Source organism: Polypterus senegalus, chromosome 5 (assembly GCF_016835505.1).
Source record: "Polypterus senegalus isolate Bchr_013 chromosome 5, ASM1683550v1, whole genome shotgun sequence".
In the NCBI taxonomy this organism is placed as follows: Eukaryota; Metazoa; Chordata; class Cladistia; order Polypteriformes; family Polypteridae; genus Polypterus; species Polypterus senegalus.
In genome coordinates, this window is record NC_053158.1 from 182,902,914 (window position 1) to 182,918,372 (window position 15,459).

Consider the following 15,459-nt stretch of genomic DNA (forward strand, 5'->3'; position numbering starts at 1 on the left):
AGTTCCAAACCCAATGATATCACTTCCGGTTCTAGATCCAATAACATTAACTCCTTCCGAACCACCTATAAAAACGCCATCTTGTTCCTATTAATTCTGTCTTGAACTCAGTCTGTAATGACCTTTGGATTGCTGATTTTTTCATCTGTTTCAAGTATACGGGGTGGCTACCCCAAACTTTTTTCTGTCTCCCAGTTTTCTTTACACACCATAAATCACATACATATAAACAAGTCATGAATGCAAATCTGAAATTTTGGGAATTCCGGCTATAAGAAATACAATCTATATAATTAAAATAGTAAGCCATTTCTGTTTGTTTGTCTGTGTGGTTGATCGCTAATCATGCATAAATGGGTGAACCCACTTTTTGTAAAATTTTGCCTTCTGATTGGTTCAACTTAAATATAACCTATGTTACATACCAGAAAATGGTATTATAATATATAGAGGTAATGCGGGGACTACAACTTCCTATTAAGCAGAACATGTGCATGGAGGTGAGAATATTGTCATCAGCACACACAAAGTTTTGCAGTGGTCCAAGAAGAATCCCATTTAAGACTACAGTTATCAACAACAACAACATTTATTTATATAGCATATTTTCATACAAAAAGTAGCTCAAAGTGCTTTACATAATGAAGAATAGAAAAATAAAAGACACAGTAAGAAAATAAAATAAGTCAACATTAATTAACATAGAATAAGAGTAAGGTCCAATGGCCAGGGTGGACAGAAAAAAAACAAAAAAAAACTCCAGACGGCTGGAGAAAAAATAAAATCTGTAGGGATTCCAGACCATGAGACCGCCCAGTCCCCTCTGGGCGAAGTTATGCACATCCTTTTCTTCTCAATTAGTTCAGCATTGTCTTGCAGGATTACAGCTTTTGTCTAAGTCCCTGGCTGGCAATGATGATGATGATAATTGCTTCATATTTACCTAAAGTGTTTGTTTGTCAAAATCTGGAACTGTCCTACACTCACTTCCTAAATCTGCTTAGCTCAAGTTGAAGTTCATCTATTCCAGGGGTGGGCAAAGTCATTCCTGGAGGGCCACAGTGGCTGCAGGTTTTTGTTCCGACCAAATTGCTTACTAAGAAGCACTAATTGCTCTAGAAACACTTCTGCTTCATTTTAGTTATCTCCCTCATTAAGATTTTGAACCCTTATTGCTTATTTAAGTCTTAAACAGCTGCATTCTCAGTTTTTACTTGCACCTTATTACCAATAAGATGCAAATGACAAAAGAAACCAGCAGTTATCCATTTTGCTTGTTACCCTTTACACTTGTGTTACACATGTGTGCATTTATCGTGCACTATTTGGTTTAATTAAATACTTGGAAATACTTGGAAAGAAAGAGAAGAGAAAAAAGTGAAGGATTGAGAATTACCCATCCGTAGAATGGAAAAAAAATCTAGGATACGAGAATGACTTGACATAGCAGAGTTAAAGCACTAACAAGCCATGAAATGTAATTATTGGAAAGGAATGTTTTCTAATTAAGGAATGTTTTCTAATTAAGCAACTGGGTTGGAACAAAAACCCGCGCCACTGCGGCCCTCCAGGAATGACTTTGCCCACCCCTGATCTATTCTGACAGTAAGAGGCACACAGTAGAAACCAAATTTGGACCAGAAACCCATCCATACTAGGGGGTACTTAAACTGGATTCAGACAGTATTCATAAACCTTCACTTTCTAAACAGTGTATTCCATTGTAGATTTAATTTTACATTGATACTGTAAATGTGTCATTTCTGCCTATCAATCTACACTCAATAATCCATGGTGACAAAGTGAAAACAAGTTTTCAGAGTCTGAACTCATCTTGTGTCCTGTGACTGGATAAGCAAGTCAGAGAATAGATGTCTAGATAGATGAGTAATTCTTTGCTACTGTGGCACCACCAAAAATAATATACAGTAGTATTTAAAGACGGGTCTAATCATTGGTACACACACTAGCCAGGATCAGGAGTCTTCCATGAGAGGCACAGAAGACATGGGAACTTCAGCTGGTGTTCCTTACACCTCTTTAGTAGTTTGTTACTCTTTACCTCCATACTGCGGATCCCTTGACAGACAAACGGGGCAGTTTACCTGTCTGTTTTGATCAGGCATGTGTTAGCTTCCTGGTCCCAGGCTGGCAGAGCTCCAAGTATATTTAAAAATGAGCAGTTCAGTATTAGAACAGATACACAAGGACACTTAATTAACATTAAGGGAAGTGCACACAAGATAGAAAATGGGAAGCACTGCTTCACACAAATGTGTGGTTAATCTGTGCATTCTGCATCTCAATCTGAAATCGAAAAAAGTAATAAAGTAATTTGTTACAATGTATCTGAACCTGAAATCTTAACAGGATTTATGAAGAACCTAGCCATCTGTTAACCAAGCATGTTAAATCCTATCTGGAAAATTTCTTAGAAGCCTATATTACTAACAATTTTTCTCTATGGAAAGTGAAAGGTTGAAGAAAAAAGAAAGGGATGTTGTGGTCAGCTGCAGTAGGACCAGCAACAAACGAGGACCAGAAACTTGACCAAGGGAAAAGGAAGAAAGGTAAACGGCACATGAGAAAAATATGAGGACTTCTCCCACCACAGGCACCAGGAAGAGCAACTGATCAAGTTTCAGAGAAAAATCCGGAAGACATGTTTGTGTACATCACGAGAGGAGTGAAATGTGACACTAAAATGAATGATAACAGTTAGCTTATGTCACTATGCCACATCAGCGCACAACAGTGCCACACATGAACACGGTAATTAAGGTATTGCTCAGTGGCAGCCCTCACAATCATACACTGCTGAATCGGGAAGATGGACCCACTGCAGATATCTGATCAGAGACAAGGAGACACAAGTAGTCTTCCAGTAGAACCAGTTTATTTGGTTACCACCTTGTCCACACTATTTGAAACAGGCAAATGAATCTCTTTCACCCTTACATGCATGTTACATTAAGTATGTGTGTGATTTTCTCTGAAAGAAAGAGAATGAACCTTTGTAAATCATCATACACATTAAGTACTGAACTAATAGCATCACACAGAATGTAAATGGCTGAAATAGATCAATAGTGTACTGTAATATTACTACTTGGAAGAAATGGCACCTTTTAAATATACAAGGACAACATTTAAGATATTAACATGTGGATTTGGAACTTAATTGACTCCACATTAACGTAACTAAATGTAGGAAAATTCAGATCCAAATGAAATAATAACATTAGCTGAGGTCAGATAGGGCACACATATTAGCATCCACACACACGCAGCTTTTGCATGTAATGTAACATACGATGCAACACCAATACCAACCCAAAACATGATATCCCCTGATAGCCTGAAGTAAAACAAAAACGCTAACTTTATATTCACATACACTGCAAGGATATAAACGCTAAACACATTAGCGTCCAGCATAATGGCCTGTCACCTTGTAAGTGGAGTGAGTACCAGATGAGACTGAGTGATGCTGCGCACCCTGTTATTTTTTTAAATGAATCAGAATGCCAGCCTTCTTAACAAGCACACTATGAATTTCAGGTTTGTCATTTTCAATTGTAGTTTATATAATTTAGAAAAATGATAAGAATACGAGGAGGCATCGTTACATACAGCTTGCATACTTTCTCCATTTCTGCTTGTTATGACTCATACGCCATTAAAACATATTAATCGTTTTTTTCTGGAATCTACTTTTGCATTTTTTGGAACCTTGAATTTCATAGATCATTTCCTCACTGTTTCCTCATACAGTATGTACTGTAACTTCTGATATTAAGATACTTTTATTTTGGTAATGTTTTCATTTGGGCAGAACAGTGACACAGTGGGTAGCGCTGCTGCCTCGCAGTAAGGAGACCCGGGTTCGCTTCCCGGGTCCTCCCTGCATGGAGTTTGCATGTTCTCCCTGTGTCTGTGTGGGTTTCCTCCGGGTACTCCTTTTTCCTCCCACAGTCCAAAGACATGCAAGTTAGGTGCATTGGCGATCCTAAATTGTGCTTGGTGTGTGTGCGCGCGCACCCTGCCTGGGGTTTGTTTCCTGCCTTGCGCCCTGTGTTGGCTGGGATTGGCTCCAGCAGATCCCTGTGACCCTGTAGTTAGGATATAGCGGGCTGGATAATGGATGGACAATGTTTTCATTTGCCGTGGTCCTAGAAGTTACATAGACTTGACACTTTATAAGCCATTCACAACATAGTCTGCTTCATCCAGATTTACTGTACATTGTAGTGCGTGTTTCTTTGTTCATTTTTGACACTGATAACCTAAGCTCCTGGAAACCTTTCATTCAGCTGAAAAAAAAAAAGAAGTAAACGTTTCCTCCTGTACAAACCTACAGGGGGTGGAGGCATGGCTAGCCAAACCCATGTGCTTACTGAGAAATGAAATCTCCTGTTCTCATTTAACCCTGACAAGAGAGAGGAGGCGTCACAGTGCGGGGTGAAAGGTGATGTGTGAAGATGAATAATGCACGAACACAGAGAGAGAAAGTCGTCCGTCCCCATCCTCTGGGCATATTACTATGGAGATGACATTGACACCCTTTTTGCAGAAAGCAAAAAAAAAAAAGTGATAGGAGGCTCTCTGGCTGGCAGGTTATGACGCATCATGTCCTCTTCTAGTGTCGTTTTCACAGGCACACAATGCACCTTACAATTCTGTACAACCAGCTAGCAACAGGCACAACCAAGGATAAAAGAACTGACATATATGCTGCCCTTTGCCGAGTGTCTATTAGAGCAGAAATAGAGACAATGTCAGCTGGGATAGGAAGGTTCACATGGCCACGGCTTACTGCTTCAGGTTCAAAGCAATACCTTTTTTATACACCTGCTTGTCTCCATAAATGAAAACAAGGAAGGTTTTCTTTGTATCTCCTTGTCTGACATATATGCCACCTCATTAAAAGAAATATGGTAGCCCTGACTCTTCATACTATTCCAAATGTAACTCCAAAAAAACTATAACCAGGATTCTGCTCTTTGGCTAAAAGCCATGTCACATTAGATGACTTTTCCAGCAGTTTTCTGTCAGTTAGCTACTATCCAAGTGGTCACAGTATCTCCAATATGCATTTTGTTAAGTTTTGTTGATTTCTGTTAAACCTACACAACACAGTACTTTGTTCTAAATTCTCATTACCCTAAGGCTAGGTTTATACTTCACGCAACGTGACATATGCTCCAGCGGAGGCTCCTGCTACGCAAGCGTTGCACTGTTTATACTTGTGTGCATATTTTACGTAAATCGGGAAGAATCCACTAGGTGGCAGTGCGAGATATTACCACGGTGAGAACAGGTTCTGCTTCGCTGTGTTGTAAATTGCCTGCAACACCCATTAAATTCCGATGACACTTTACCGAAATATATCTGAAAAGGATATTTAATGATTAAATCCGTCAATCCAGTGATGTGTCCATTCCAGCAAGCATTGGGCACGAGGCAGAAACAATCCCTAGACAGGGCATTAGCTCATCGCAAGGTGAAACAAGCAGACACACACACTGGCGTCATTTTAGTGTCACCAAATCTGCATATCTTTGGAAGGAAAATGGAGCACACTGTGGAAACCCAGCAGGAAAACATCCAAACTCCAGGCAAGGAACAACAGCGACGTGACTCCCTGCGAGACAGCAGCACTAATGCTCCGCCACTGTGTCACCTCCATGTATGTAATTATTAACAGTATTCATTATTTAAAGGAAATTAACAATTTATCTGTAAAATGTAACAAATATTTTTAATGCACTTCATCCTGATTCTAAATGTGCAGACAGTTGGAATATTATACATTTAATGTGTTCTGGCGATTGCTGCTGTCAGGTCAGGAGGAAGCCCCAGAAAAAAAAAAGCGGCACAAAAGACAGTATGTGAGACTTTTAAAATGTATCGTGTCATTACGATGGGGAATATGCAATGCTGGAATATAAAAGCACGACAAATGCATTTGTATGTCGGCATTTTGATTCACTACATCGAACCAGTCATCAAACAATGAAGCATGCACATCGATCCTACTAGGATCCTCAAAGTGGCTTTCTGTTACATGTAGATAGTAAACAGAGACTCTGACGTCACATTACAACGTTTAGCACACTGCGCCCCCCGACTTTTTACTGGTACTGCAACTCGCACGCATGCATCACATTAACTTCTGAGGAGCTGCTCAGAGGACGTATCAAACGAACGCTGGCAGCGCGTGGCAGCCATAATGCGTGCATGTACGCATTCTGAGTGTGAAGTATAAACGAGCCCTAAGTGTGAAGAGGTGATTCCTGGTTTGCATCTTGATTTCAAAAAGCATATTCCACCATGTGATGTGCTACACGTTAGTAAGATTCAAGACGATCAGTTTTTTAAAGCCTTTGGGAATTTTCAAAGTCCTTGAACAAGCTTTCATGTAACATAACAAGGTTCAACGACCTTAGCCTGTTGGACTTCGGTCCTTTAGTCTACTCTTCACAGTCTAGTGCTGCTTCTGTGCATTTCTTATGGTCCTGTGACCAGCACTACACGCTGTTCTATATGAAGTCTTACAAATGCATTACCAAATTGTAACCTAAGAGTTCCCAAATTATTGGACACCCCCTTTTAACCTGGTGTTGGCACCTCAGTAGAGTAGCCCCAGCGTGTCCCCTATCAACTTTTAAGAATATAGGATGGCACAGTGGGGTGACACTTCTGATTTTTGTTTAGCATTGCCATGATGATGACATATTAAGTTGTCTCACTGCAGTTGTTTAGGCACTAGATGTACCGGCTCTAATTATTTTCATTATTATAATTTGTTTTTGCCTCTAGGTTATTTAAAAATAATTGCATTCAATCTTTTTGCTTACTTTATGCATTATGTCATCATCTTTCAAGTTTATCTTGTTTCTTTTTAAGGTACACCTACCATTTGATATTATGATTGCTTTCTTATGAAGTCATGAACAGAAAAAAACTGCATTTAGATAATAAATCCTATACATTTTCAGATTTTGATCATGGATCATCTAAATGTCTGCGGTGGGCTGGCGCCCTGCCCGGGGGGTTTGTTTCCTGCCTTGTGCCCTATGTTGGACGGGATTGGCTCCAGGAGACCCCCATGACCCTTTAGTTAGGATATAGTTGGTTAGATAATGGATGGATCATCTAAATGTTTCCAGACTCTTGTTTTTCCCCTTTCTGATTTAGATAACAAATATTGCTATCTTCTCTGCTGACTATTGTTACATTACAGCCAGGGTTTGTTTCCTTATGTTTATTTTCTACTGTTATTTTTTTCATTTTTGAATTATTTTTAATGTGTCTTTTGTTTTTATGAGGTTTTTGTTTATTTATTAAGTATTTATGTATTGTATATTGAACCTATTCCTTGTGTTCTGTGGGTGGGACCTTAAGAGGCAGGACCACCATGATGTCTCTACTGTGGAACCACCCTCAGCCTCTATATTGAGGTTAAGGAGATGGTCCTGGTAGTGTGTCATTCAGGTAAATGGAGAAAAGATCAAACTTGGGAGTACAGTGATCCCTCGCTATATCGTGCTTCGACTTTCGCGGCTTCACTCCATCACGGATTTTAAATGTAAGCATATCTAAATATATATCACAGATTTTTCGCTGGTTCGCGGATTTATGCGGACAATGGGTCTTTTAATTTATTGTACATGCTTCCTCAGTTGCTCTGCCCAGTTGATTTCATACAAGGGACGCTATTATGGATACGGATGGCTGAGAAGTTGCCCAATCAGAGCATGTATTACGTATCAAATAAAACTCCTCAATGATATACGATATGCTTCCCATGCGGTGCTTCGCATACTTAAATGCCCAACAGCACGTATTGATTTTTGATTGTTTGCTTTTCTCTCTCTCTCTCTCTCTCTGACATTCTCCGCTCCTGACGCGCACCTTGAAGAGGAAGATATGTTTGCATCCTTTTAATTGTGAGAAAGAACTGTCATCTCTGTCTTGTCATGGAGCACAGTTTAAGCTTTTGACTAAAGGGTGTTATTTCATGTCTAGAGGGCTCTAATAATGTTAAAAAACGTATTTAGAAGGTCGTAAACAGGTTTTCTATGCTCTGCGAAAATATTAGATTTATAAATAAAGAATCCTACTTCGTGGAAATGAATTTATCGCGGTAGAGTCTGGAACGGATTAACCGTGATAAACGAGGGTTTACTGTATAACTGTGCGGAGAATATTTATAAACATTGTGGGAGAGTTTCTAAGGGCTTAAAATATATTAAAATAACCATACAAACATATGGTTTCTACTTCGCGGATTTTCACCTATCGCGGGGGGTTCTGGAACGCAACCCCCGTGATCAATGAGGGATTACTGTACTGTGTTGGATTTACTGCTTCTGTTATAAGTAATGGATTGCGAAGATGGTCTTGTTTGCCTTGGGTTACCTTTTTTGCTCTTCATTGGTTTAATAAACTTCTTCAAGAAAGAAGGTTTATGGTCTTCCTGTCCTCTGAGGGACATTTTTGTGGTTTTGGGACATTGATAAATACTTTTGATAAATATTTTTGAACTTTTAAAAGCCAGTGCAACATCTTGAGCCTGTGAGGGCCCGAAAGCCTGACTCTAGAGTTTGGGATCTGACTACCTTGGGTGAGACCCTTTTCTGATGCTGTCCAATTAAGTCATGGACAGGTCTTCACTTAGTTTGAGGCCTTTTTTCGCCATGTTTAGAATTGCTGCATCACAACAGTAACATAACTACATTTTTACCTAACAGCATAGTGTTTTAACTACGTAAGTTAATTAAATTGATAGACATGTTATTTTTAATACTTGCATGACAGCAGTACAGGACTGAATGACATGACTGAATGGACAGAGGCATACATAAAGTAAATCACAGAAAATGTCTGCTTAATAGCCAACACAATCATAAAAGACTGCGTTTATTCAAATGATTTCAGCTGCATTCTGTCCATTTTCTTTTCTTATTTTTGTCCTTTTAACGCATTCTTTTGCTTTTTGGATTTTCTGAAGTTTAATTTTTGCATTACCCATTCATTCACAACACATTCCATTTTGGTTCACATGAACATTCTCTGGAAGTGGTTTATTTTAGCAAAAATTGGGATGCTTTGAGTATACAACTGAATGACCTGACATGTAGATTACGCAACCTGAGTAACAGACATTTCGTGGACATTATGATGGAGTTTGCTGATGTTCAGCGTTGGCACCTGTAAATGTCTATTATACCAGAAACTTTATCTCCGTTCTGCATGAAAATATGAGATTCTAATTATTTTCTCAGCCATCACTGCAAACTATGTGGGGCAAGTAACATGTAAAAAATAAAATATCAATTTTAAGTTAAGCTTTCCTATAATTCACTCTAGCCAATGGGCTTCGCTGTGGCATTAGTTAGTTTAAGCTGCTGTGTTCTTTGATTGCATGACTCATTCTTTAGTTAAAAAATTAGGGTTCTTATGATTCTCTACGGTTCTGGATATTTTCATTTAGGATTACAGTTTTGATTGCCAGATTTAGGTAATTCATTTAATTCATTCAAATTGCAAAAATGTTTTCAATGACAGACAGATTTGCCATTTCCATCTGTGGAAAATATAAATTCCCGTTTGACTCTAATAGATGTTATTGACCCCTGAAGTTGGTGTTATCCTATAATGGTCACTGACATGAACTGTGAGAAAGTTTTTCCAACTCCTCCATGAAGAACTCATTTCGCTGTGTGATGTTTGAGAAGTCTCTTGTGTGCACTGACCATTTCAAATTCCCCATCAGCATCTAGAATGGATCTGGATCCAGGCTTTGATTCTGTCATTCCAGAACCTCCATTTCTTTTTTAGCCACTCCTTGGCTATGCTACTATGTTTAGGGACATGTGGCTTGTGAGCAAACTTCTGAATTATGGTTTCACATTTCCTTGAGCACCCCCTTGTACAACGAAGTCTTAGTGGATTCTATGATGGTGTGCTGTCCAGGCCCTGACGAAACAAAGCAGGCTCAAATGTGGTTCTTCTAACCAACTATGGTCACTGAACATGTTTTCTAGTACTATGGCCAAATAACTATCTTTGTCTTGTCTGTCTGGAGCATATTGTTTACTGTTTCAGAAGTCCTTTAGCCTTGCATTGATCTTCATTCTGGATGGCAAAGGTTTCCTCCTGGCTCACCTCCCATGTAGATGTAATTTGTACATCCTCTTTCTAATGGTAGGCTAATGCAATTTGACATCAACAGTGACAAGAGCTACCTGTAGGTTCTGTGATGAAATTCTTGGCTTCTATGCAAGATGCTGAAAGAAGTAAAGAAGTCTATCAGGTTGAACTTGCTAAGGTAGCCTGGCCTGGCCAAGTTGGCAGTTGTTTGAAATCTTCACCACTTGTAGATGATCTTCTAGATGGAGAAATTGCTAATTTCCAGTTGTTTGGAGATCTTTTTAAATCTTAATTTTAACCTTCTTTCTGAAGGCCTCAGAGAGAGCTCTTTCAGTTTTGGCATGGTGATAGCTCACAATTCAACAACAAAAGGCAAACAAAACTAAATACCTGAGGTTTACACAAGTCAGGTTCAGACAACATCCTCTATACAAATGTTCTAATTTTAAGTATTTGAGGTGGTGATCAATGCAGGGGTGGACTTACTTTTTCCACAAGTGTAATTAGTGGTTATGTTTATTTAAATTATGCAATTGACTATAAAATATAATACAACAAACATCATGCCACTTTTACATCTCCTTTATGTAAAGATTCTATTTAAATGAAATTTAAATCTTGGAATGTACACATATGTTAAAAAAGAAAAAACACTTCCATATTACTTACATTTTTGCATGACTGCAGTTTGTTATTTACTTGTTCTTGTTTAGAGGGTTTTCTCTGATCATTTTTTTATTTGGTTATTATTTGAATTAATTCTTTACTCCTTTTATTATTTGCTGTATTATTTGGTTCTTTGGGTACTACACTTTACACTTTAGATTCTTAAACCTTTTTGTAACATTTATAAAATTGAATTTAAGTTTGGAAAGCATTTGTTGTGGCTGTGGTCTTTCCTTTTTGTGATATATTTAGAACATTTGCGGTCTATAATGTCAGTGAGAAAATCTCAGCAGGTTTTATTCAGGAAGAAGGTAAGACCAAAGCAGCAAGAAACACAGTCACAGAGTACAAAGCAAAGGCCTTCGCAGGACACAGGTTCGCTCTGCTGCTGGCAAAATTTGACATCCTGGGAACACGGTAAGAAAAAGATTTGAACACATTAATAAAATTCTCATTGGCTCAAACTCTGTTTTCCCCAACTGTTATGTTATCTCCCAGGTCTGAATATTTTTTCCCCCAAAAACTCAGTTTTCTAAAAATCATACAAAGTAAACCCTATATGCATTCAACATTAAACATTAGCTTTCTAACAATTCTTATATACTTACTACATACCTGTTTGTCTCATCATTCATATTCTGAAAGGCACTTTCAGGGGGAAAAAAAAACAGCTACCTCTCTTCCACCTGCATCAAAATCGGTGCTTGAAAAGTCAAGTCTGATTCAGAAACAACACACAAAAAAAACAAATAATGCACCCAGAGTATTTTGCTTTGTACATTAGCTTTGCTCTTTTGTCCGATGTCGATGCCATTCTAGACGTTGTTTACTCTACGCTCCTCACACACACACACAGGGATTCGATGTCAAGTCAATGAGTCTAAGAGTCCCTCTTAGCAAAGAAGATCTTACGCATAACGTGATGGTGAGCTTTTGTCGACATATGAAGCTGATTATTACCCGTTGCCCCTGGACGTCAACTAAAGTCAACAGCCAACCTCAACCCCTGCTGCTGACAAAAGTCAGCATCCACCCTAAAAGAGTTAATGTTTCTTTTAGATGTGTTTTAACATGATGATGGATTTGAATAGAGTGCCTGGGTGTTATAATGGAAGCCCAGTGACACTGCACATCTGACGGACTAAAAATGTACAACATACAAAACGGACCATGGAGATGGCCAGTCTGTTAAGAGTGTGGCAGACGGCAGGGGGTGGTACCCAGCCGAGACATGCCCAGGAGGACCGGAGGAGGGCTTATGCCTCCTCCAGACCACAAGGGGGCGACCGCCCTGGCTGCACTGGGGGCAACGGGTGCAGAGTTTGGAAGCTCAACCCTGTAGGGGCCCGTGGTCACTGCCAGGGGGCGCCCCAATGCCTTGGGAGCCCTGGACCTCAGCACTTCCGCCACACCAGGAAGTGCTGGGGGGACGAGAAGCAGGGACACCTGGAGTGCTTCCGGGAGTACAGCCGGCACTTCCGCCACACTGGGGCATGTCGGCGGGGTACCACCCCCTGCCGTCTGCCACACTCTTAACAGACTGGCCATCTCCACCGTCAACAGAAGATCCATGGTCCGTTTTGTATGTTGTACATTTTTAGTCCGTCAGATGTGCAGTGTCACATGGAGCACATCCGGGTGTGGATAAAAGGGGCCGCCTCCCTTCATTCGAGGCTGGAGTTGGGTGGAAGAAGGACTAGGCAGGAGACGAGAGTGGAGGCGGTCTGAAGAAGTGGAAAGACAGAGTGTGTGAAAGGCCTGGACTTTGGGTACTTGTGGGGTTGTGTGTGCACTGTTGACTTTGTAAATATTGTAAATAAATGTGTGGTGGTGGATTTACAACATGTCTGCCTGTCTGTGTCCAGGGCTCATTCCACAAGAGATACAGTGACAATACAACAGGATTTCCTGCAAACTATAACATGGTCTGTGGATGCCTCTCAACATGATGGTCTTTCTTCATTCATCTCTACAAAGTATATGAAGGTCCGTTTTTCCTTAGACAATTTGACTTTTTCAAAGTGTGTACCCACTGCGCAATATTCACAGAGTAGTTTCCTCCTGGGACTCAAGCTCTCACCCATTAGCCATACTGTAAAGTTCAGTGTAGAACTGAAAAGGCCTGTAAGTGCCTGCATTCTTATGAAAATCAGCATAGCCCACAATGCACCTGCTTCTGACAGGTTTTGGAATGGTGCCATGGTGCCACCATACAAACACAAGGTAATTTTGAAATATTGTTTTGTTTTGTTTGTAACTTCTAAGGTCATATGTTGAGTGTTGTTGGGCAGTGGTGTCAAAGCCATAAGCTTTGTGCACAAGTTGTAACATCCTGAAGGCTTTGCGCACATGTTGTAACATCATGACAACCGTTTCAGGAAACAAGACTACACATGAGTCACTCAGGGTTTCACACCAAGAGGTTTGCCATGAAACTAAGGTCTCCATGTTGGAAGTGGGAGCTTATCATGTTGAGAAAAATGTGCTTTAAACCTCTGCAGCTCGAAAAATGATGATAATCATCTAATTTTTCAAAGAGATGTTGTTCACATTTTATGGACATTATAAGACCTCTGAACATGTCCTATGGTATCTATCACCAGGGCATTAGAAGCAAGTCCTCTAATTCTTGTAAATTGAAAAGTGGAGCTGCCACAGATTAGACTTTTCCAAAAAATTTGTCAGATTCTCAAAAGGACTTAAATCTGGAGAATCTTAAGGCTAATGAACACCTTGACTTCAACATGTTCAGAGTAATTTATGCAGTGTTTTTGAAGTATCCTTCTGAAAAATGCCACTTCCATTATGGAATATAGTTGCCAGGACGGGTGTACCTGGTCTGCAATCATATTTAGGTAGGTGTTAGACACCAAATTAATCTCCACATGAATGTTTGGCTCCAGTGTGTTTCCTAGAACACCCTCAACCAGCCTGTCTTCATACCACAGTGCATCCTGGTCCCATCTCTACCCCAGGTAAAGAATGTATATGTACATGGCCTTTCATGTGATGCAACAGAAAATGGGATTGGACCAGGCAACCATCTTCCACTTACCGAAGGTCCAGTTCTGATGCTTAAATGTTCATTGCAGGTGCTTTCAGTGGAGGACAGGTGTTAGCATGGGCCCTCTGACTGACCTGAGGCTCTGCAGTCCCATACACAGTAGGGTCTGATGCACTATGTGTGGTGATGCATTACTTCCATAACCATCATTAAGATACAGACCTGCAATTTGTGCCGCATATGAGTCTTGGCCACCCGGCATTGTGAGCAGTTTGTGTCTTTTTCCCCTATTCTGGCCACTTTTCGCAAATACTCACCATGGCTGGCCGTAAGCACCAAAAATTCTTGCCATTCCAAAAATGCTCTGACCCAGTCGTCTGGGCATAATGATTTTGCCCTTATCCAAGTCATACAGGTCTTCAGACCTGCCCATATCATCTGTATTCAACACATTGACTATGAGTACCTGTCAGCTTATTGTCTAATATATCCCTCAGTTTGACATGCACCATTGTAATTAGTCAACAGTCAACATCATTCACTTCATATTGGGAGTGCTCATAATGTTTTTGCTCATATATATATACTAGTGGGCTCTGCCCCCTGCTCGCTTTGCTCGCCAACCCCAGTGCGGTCCCTATGCACTAGTCATTTCCTGGATCTGCTGCTTGAGACAAATCATGCTGTGCTTTTGGATAAACACGAATATCAACTCTCTCTTTTATATCTCCGTCTTTCGAAACTATTATCACTGACAATCCGTCACATGTTGGTTTATAATGAGAGCATGATCTTTTGGAATTCATATAGAAATCCAAGAAAACTTCTTTATCCGTGTTTTTCAGATAAATTTCGTGTGAAGTAAGATACTTTTGGACGTATGGACTTATATCCATTATTGGCTGTAGAATTTCTAATACATCTGATTGTTTAAATCTTTCGATTCTATGTTGCATCACTTCTCCGTAATCATAAATATAATCTGACCGAATTGTGGTTTCTTTGAAATTAAACTTGTAGTAGCTTTAATTGTTGCGGGACCACTGATTCTCATAATGTATGGTCCTGAATCGTGTAAATCTACGTTTTCAGCATTGTATGATGTGAACGCGAACCGATTATTGTAGATTCGGATATTTTTCCTGTAGTGTTTATGGATTTCACTTTCACCAAATAACAAATCTTTTATTTCTCAGAGATACGCCTCTTCATTGAGAAGAAACACTACATTTCCCTGATGGCAATACAAATTAGACGATCTACAAGTCTCTAACTTAAAGTTTAAAGCCGACCATTATCTACATACTGTACTTCTGTCATATCACCTATGCCCATATATTCGATCCCTTTTTTATGCTGTTCCGTTATTTCACCGAATAATAATTTCCGTTTCTTAGCACTAATGCGCTCTTTACTATCAGTTTTTTGAGACTTTCGAATTTTTGTACTTTCATAATCTCTAACCTGCTCTGCATGCGTATCGCGCCAACGTTTTTGAACCTGTTTACGACATTCTACTTTGTCCTCGTCTTTTCTTATTCTACTGTTTTGTCTTTTACTTCAGCCCCCGCTTGGACCTGTCAGGTTTTCAATTCATCCCTTGGCACAAAGTGTTGTCTAACGGGACATGA

The 15,459-nt window shown here is 39.8% G+C and overlaps 1 protein-coding gene across 2 annotated transcripts in view; it reads right to left on the reverse strand.

Annotated features, from left to right (window-relative positions):
* plcd1a (phospholipase C, delta 1a) overlaps window positions 1–15,459 on the reverse strand; it is a 156,455-nt gene that overhangs the window by 65,542 nt on the left and 75,454 nt on the right. The gene's annotated exons all lie outside the window — the stretch shown is intronic.